Source organism: Hippopotamus amphibius, chromosome 1 (genome assembly GCF_030028045.1).
Source record: "Hippopotamus amphibius kiboko isolate mHipAmp2 chromosome 1, mHipAmp2.hap2, whole genome shotgun sequence".
Lineage (NCBI taxonomy): Eukaryota > Metazoa > Chordata > Mammalia > Artiodactyla > Hippopotamidae > Hippopotamus > Hippopotamus amphibius.
The window spans coordinates 130,552,852-130,559,643 of NC_080186.1; positions in this window are offsets into that span (position 1 = coordinate 130,552,852).

A 6,792-nucleotide genomic window follows, 5' to 3' on the forward strand; every position below is an offset into this window, starting at 1 on the left:
TACAGCCCAGGAATCCATATAGATTCTCGCCATGAGTCACTTCTGTAATAAGTGGATGGTCACTTAAGTTTTCTTTGTTGGAATCCTAAGATCTTCACTAAAAATTCAAGCAAGCCTTTGAAACTTTGCAGCATTTATCTCACACCCTCTGGAGTACATGTGCATCATCAAGGCTTTCAGAGTACTAGCCACCTCTTGTTTGACCTGCCTGCTCAGCATTTAATGTAATGGATCACTTGATGTTCTGTGGGATGACCAAGCAGGCCAGATCTCTTTGGACAACATTATGATGAAAGGCAGGAGAGTTAACATAGCCTTAAGGCAAAACTAAATGAACACTATCTGCCCTGCATGAATGCAACTGTCTCTGACCTCTGATTGAGACGGAAAACAATGCATCTGCCACATCAATAGCTACATATCATGTTCCTGCTCTACCAGTGGTACTTATCCAGCACAGCAGCTGCAAACAGCACTACTACTTGGTTAAGGCTGCAGGGGTCTACAGTCCTTCTTGGGGATCCATTTAGCTTTTTCAGGGATAAGACTGGTAAATTTAACAGAGTTATGACAGGAATCACCATCCTTGCATCCTTTAGATTTTTAATGGTGGCACTAATCTCTGCCACTCTCCCCCCATGCCACAGAATGTGATCTTGTTTTTTATTTAATATCTTGGCTGGGAAAAGGGGAAAGTTTCAGATACTTCCATTTGTCCTTCCCCGCTATGAGAACCCTTATGTCAAAGGACAGTATCCAATGTGAAAATTACCTGGGGACTATGGAAATGACCATTGAGAAGTCTGTATATCCAGTGGGCCTATTGTGAGCCAGACTTTAACCAGGATTCCATTTAGCACCTGGTCCTGAGATGCCCCCACTCTAATCAGAGTGCCTTGAAGATGCTTTGGGGCTCCAGATACTCAAGTAAACTCAGAACCTGTGTCTAAGAATCCTGAGTATTCCTCTTTTCCCATGTACCCCAAGAAAGTTCCAAAATGTCTATGAATTCTTTATTACCTATATAGTTTTATGTTTCAGCCCCTTTGATCAAGCACCTCAAAATCCAATCCTTGGGGTATGTTCCACTCTCATGACACTGCATGCTAGCTAATTTTTAGAGTTCTTTCTGTGTATAACCGCTTTCCTACCTTATCCAGCCTAGCACTTTTCCAGTTAGGTTACACTAGGCTTTAACCTTAGTCATGGCCTAGCAGCTGGGAGAGGAGGTGAGGGCAGCTTCTGAGGAGGGCACCCATTGCTTTGAAGGGGAGGGGCTTCTGCAACACCTTTCAGCACAGAGGAAGGGTGGACTACCTCGCAAACTCCAAGGGTTCAGAGGAATCTGCAGAGCCAACACCTTCAGGGATATCCATCCAGATAGTGCCATTACACATTCCAGGGCCTCAGATTTCCCCGAGTTGTGCCCTGACTTTGTGATAGCAGATCTGCCTTAACTGATCATCTATTCATCTCTGGAGCTCTGCAACTTTCGCTCTTAGACACTCTAATTGCCACTTAACAAGGTCTGCTCTTCCACTGCAACAGATAAAAACTTTACGATAAACTACCAGAGAGACCCGCTGGTCCTCACATTTATTCTTTAACTGCTTGTTAATGGACATACGGTTTCTTACCATCCTCTCTGTAGAATGTTAATACAACATAGCTGTAACCAGACATCTGAACTATGTTTGAAGGTATTACTCAGCCCATATCTTTCGAATGCTTGGATCATCATACCTGCAGACGTTCCACTCCACTGTGAAGTTTTCCCAAGTGACCTCAGTAGAGATCTTTAAGAATGGGACAACCACCACATGCCAGGGACTATCCACACTGCACATACCACTCAAGAAGGTGTCTTGTCGCCATCTAGATGGTGAATACACCATCCCAGTACCCCATCTTACTGCTTACTTTATCAGACCACTCCCCACATCACTTGCATTATTTTGAGTCCTCTCAGATGCCAAGGTGGAATTAGATGTGCAGGTATTTACTGGAGAAACACCTGTGAGGGAAAACTGAGCGAGCCAGGGGAGACTGGGAGAGCCATCCCACCATGACAAAGGGCTGACCTCTGCAGCAGAGAAAAAGAAGGAAAGAGGGTTAGGTAGGAAAAGTCTTAGACTCTCTCTCTCTCTCTCTGCTGTGGTTCTAAGAAAGTTTCAGCAAAGCAAATGAGTTTTTGAGGCATGTCTCGCAGAAATGTGTCTGTCGTAACATCCCTGCCATGCTTAATCAGTGGCTAGGAGCAACTAGTTGGGAAGCAGGGCCTCTTACAAACGCAGTAGTTGATTCACAATGCAGTACAGGTGGGCCATCGGTCAATTATGACCCCCATGGTAGGAAATCTGAGAAGCATATTTACCTAACTGCCATAAATATATGGTCCCTGACTTACGCAATTGGGATGCTACTCCACTGGCATACCAGTGCCCAGCCAAGCTTTCTCCCTTTAATTAAGGATGCACTAGTGTGTTTCCACCTCCACCCCCACAGTCCTGGCTCCCAAACTCAAAACGGGCCCTTCACCGCTGTATTATAAGTCAACTCTCAAAGACCCTAGGTTACCCAAAACTTTCCCCAAATTTTAACCTTTCTTCAGTTTACACTAGATGGGAACATATCTTGAATTTGACTTAGGTCCTTTGCTAAAAGATCCCACTGGTTTTTCCTCATAATTCCAAAGCTCACCTGAAATCTTCCAGATGACTGGAATAAATGGCTGATTAATATTGTGAAGTACAGACATGTTTCTCCTCTATTCTGTACTCACCCAAATCCTTAATTTGAAGCACTAAAATATCTTTTCTCCCCACCCTGCACAGCTAAGCACAAAACACCCACGGCAGAGCTCCAAAATGGAGTTGCAAATACTAGACTATTGGGCTAAAATAAAATGCCTTTGGTCTAAGCACAAGAAAGGAAAAGTCAGGTATACATTTGGCGAGTGAGTGCTCCTACTCATAGAGACCAGAAAAAAGATACTCCGGGCTGGAGATGAAGAGAAGGCAGGACCTCAGAGTAGTGTGAGGTCATTTAATGTAGGCATCATTAACTCCTTCTGGAATTACAGAACCAAAAATAAATCACAATATCATAGTTGATATTCAGTGATGTGTCAGCAAAGTTTTATTATATTTAGTATATTCTACTTAACAAAACAGAGATTTAATATATTTTCACCAGATATTATTAAATAAAAATTTAAAGGTTTAGAAGCAATATCTAGAACATTCATTTTAGTAAGAGTCTTCTTTTACTCCACAGTTCTAGAACAGTGAGACAAGCTAAGTTTGCATCCAGCATGAGACTCATTTTTTAAATCTAATAAATATTGACACCCTGGATAAATTAAAACAGACTACTTTACTATGTCAAGTAGTATAACTCACATAAACATAGACCTACATTGAAGGGAACCTAACATCCTCACTCACATTCATCAAAACCCTTTACGCAGCATAAACTGCAGTGTAAACAAGTAAAGGTCTCATTCTGCAATGATTTAAATTGTATAAGCTAAAATTGGAAGCTTCACCCAAGAATTTAGCAGCCTGAAAATTTTCCCAGTGAACTCCAAAGAAGTTGCATGACCCTCCCTGCCAGGAGACCTTTGGACACCGCACGGCAAACAGGGCCCATTCACTCAGGCAATGTGTCCTTCAACTGGAAACAGGCGGATCTGGTAAATAGTCACAAGAAGAACATGTTACCATAAATCCTAGTCTGTTCCAGTCTAATGAAGTAGTTAACTTATAACTAGAAGGAGAAACAAAACTATGAATTATTTTACAATCCTTACACATCTTGTACCATTTCATGAGCATTCTGTATTATTGCCACTCTGTAATGCCATTGTAAGAGAAATGAGGAAGCTCAGCCTCTCAGTACCCTCAAAAATAACGGATGTCACTGTTATCATGCTGGATAAAAAAAGAGGATGTTCACCTCAAGGGAAGAAGCAGGAGTGCACGTGGAGCCTGATTAAGAGAAAACCTCTTTTTGTCTCCTCCCTCCCATGTTTTCAGTTCAGCCTTTGATACAATTTAGGGAAAGAGACTGCATCAGCAAAAAGCAGAACTTGCATAGCTGCTAGATGATTACTACTAACATTGGGTAGAAAATAAAGGGACTTCACTGAAAAACACTTCTAAATTATTTTCAGAGATCTGAATCTCTCATTTATTGATTTAAAAATAATGTATCTAATTAGGGGCCTAGAAAGGAGAACGATTCCTCTGATCTTTATCCAGAAATTTCCCTAAAATACTCCATATTATAATATAGAATTTGCATAAATTTACTTTTTATCTTTTCCCTAGGATAAAAAGATGGCTTAAATAACTATTAGTTTAAATACCCAAAATAATTGTTGCTATGTAAATGGTAGGTTTTTATCATAAGATAATTGAGAAATTTAGAAAAAGTGAAGCCAAAAATAATTTAAATGAATCCAAATTTAACTCAAAACAATTAAATCTATATGAAGGGGTGAATAAAGCAGTGGTTGCAGACGCATAAATACAAGGGGAAAAGTTGGCAATTTTAAATACATGAGATTATACTGATATGCTAATTTAAATTTTATGTAAAATATTTGCAAATGATATGATCAGTAGGGGTTTAACATCCAACATATATAAACAGCTCATACAACTCTACATCAAAAAAAATTTTTTTACGTGGGCAGAAGAACTGAGTAGACATTTTGCCAAAGAAGAAATGCAGATGGCCAATAGGCACATGAAAACATGTTCAATATCACTAATCATCAGGGAAATGCAAATCAAAACCACAATGAGATCTCGCCTCTTACCTGTCAGAATGGCTATCATCAAAAGAACACAAATAACAAACGCTGCCTAGGATGTGGAGAGAAGGAAACCATGTTACACTGTTGGTGGGAATGTAAGTTCATGCAGCCACTGTAAAAAACAGTATGGAGGTTCCTCAAAAAATTAAAAATAGAAATACCATATGATCTAGGAATTCCACTCCTCGGTATATGTCTGAACAAAACAAAAACACTAATTCAAAAGGATACGTGCATCCCAATATTCACAGCAGCAGTATTTACACTAGCCAAGATATAGAAGCCACACAAGTGTCCATGAACAGATGAATGGATATATACATGCAATGAAATACTACTAAGCCATGAAAATGAATGAAATTTTGCCATTTGCAACAGCATGGATGGACTTGGAGGGTATTATGCTTAGTGAAATAAGTCAGACAGAGAAAGACAAATACTGCATAATATCACTTATATGTGGCATCTAAAAAATAAAACAAGCTGGTAAATATAACAAAAAGGAAACAGATCGCAGACATAGAGAACAAACTAGTGGTTACCAGTGGGGAGAGGGAAGGGAGAGGATTAAGGGGTACAAACTACTATGTATAAAATAAATAAGCTACAAGGATATATTTTACAGCAAAGGGAATATATCCAATATTTTATAATAACTATAAATCGAGCATAACTTTTAAAAATTGTGAATCACTACGTTGTACACCTGAAACTTAGACAGTATTACAAACCAACTATACCTCAAAAGAATAAAAATTTTTTTAAAAAAGCGGCAGTTGCAGACTCATTAATAAAAGGGAAAAGTTGGCAATTTTAAATGCATGCAATTATATTGATACACTAATGTAAATTTTATGTAAAATATTAATTTGAATAAATATGGAATAAGTATTAATTCTAAAAATAATGCTTGTATGCATGATAACAATATTTAAAATTTTTATTAATTTGCAAAGAAATACTACTAATTCATAAAGAACATAGTTTTTTCTGTTCAACTATTAAAGTTCCAATTCCAACAAAACACATCAAAATTAACATACAATTATGATTTAATTTAAAATTCCATCTTTAAACTCTTCATAATCTTCTTTGGTAATCAGATCCAAAGATACGTTAATTCTAAATAAAAGATGACAAAATTGAATCTTGTTAATATAAAAAGTCATAATCAGTAGTCACTGAAAAAATATAACATTTCTAAGACTGCAAAGCAACAGACTGCATTTACTGTTTTGATGACTTTTACTTTCTCCAGTTGACCATAAAAAGCTTCCAATGGATTCAGTGTGTAACTCATATTTTCTTCCCCACTCCAACTCCTGCCAATACCCTTGGTGACTTCAACAGCCCCAATTCCAAGAACTGTGCCACAGAAACACTATCCCACAGGCCTTCCTCCCCAGGCCACTTCATCCACTCACAAACAAAGGCACTGCTTGGATGGTCACCATCGTCACTTGGAACTTCTACTTTACTTCTAAGTGCTGGAACTCCTAAAGTGTTCCCAGCTGATATGCTCCTATCCCCACACTCTCACTGAACAAAGTCACTGCCCTCCTTTGAACTGTCAATCCCTTGATCTCCTGCAAGCTTCATTTGTATCCCCCCAAGCCACAATCATTTCTCTCATTACTCCTAATTAAGCCCCTAGGATCCCTCTTGGAGGGACTGAAACTTCCTCTTCATCCTAGACATGCCTGACATTCTGTTCTCAGTCCTCTCCTCTCCCTCCATCCCCACACTGAGGTTTCATCTGCGTCTACTGCTAGGACCTTTATGCAGTATAGATATCACACTGGCTCTGATACACTTCCAACTGCTTACAATTTTCATCTGAGTACCTATCGCCCAAAATTCTACATGCCAAAATAAAACTCAGTAGCTTCACAAAGCCAGTTCTTTCTCTTGACTTCCTTATCTACTCATTCTCAAACCTTAGTATCATCTTTCATATTTCCCTACACTTT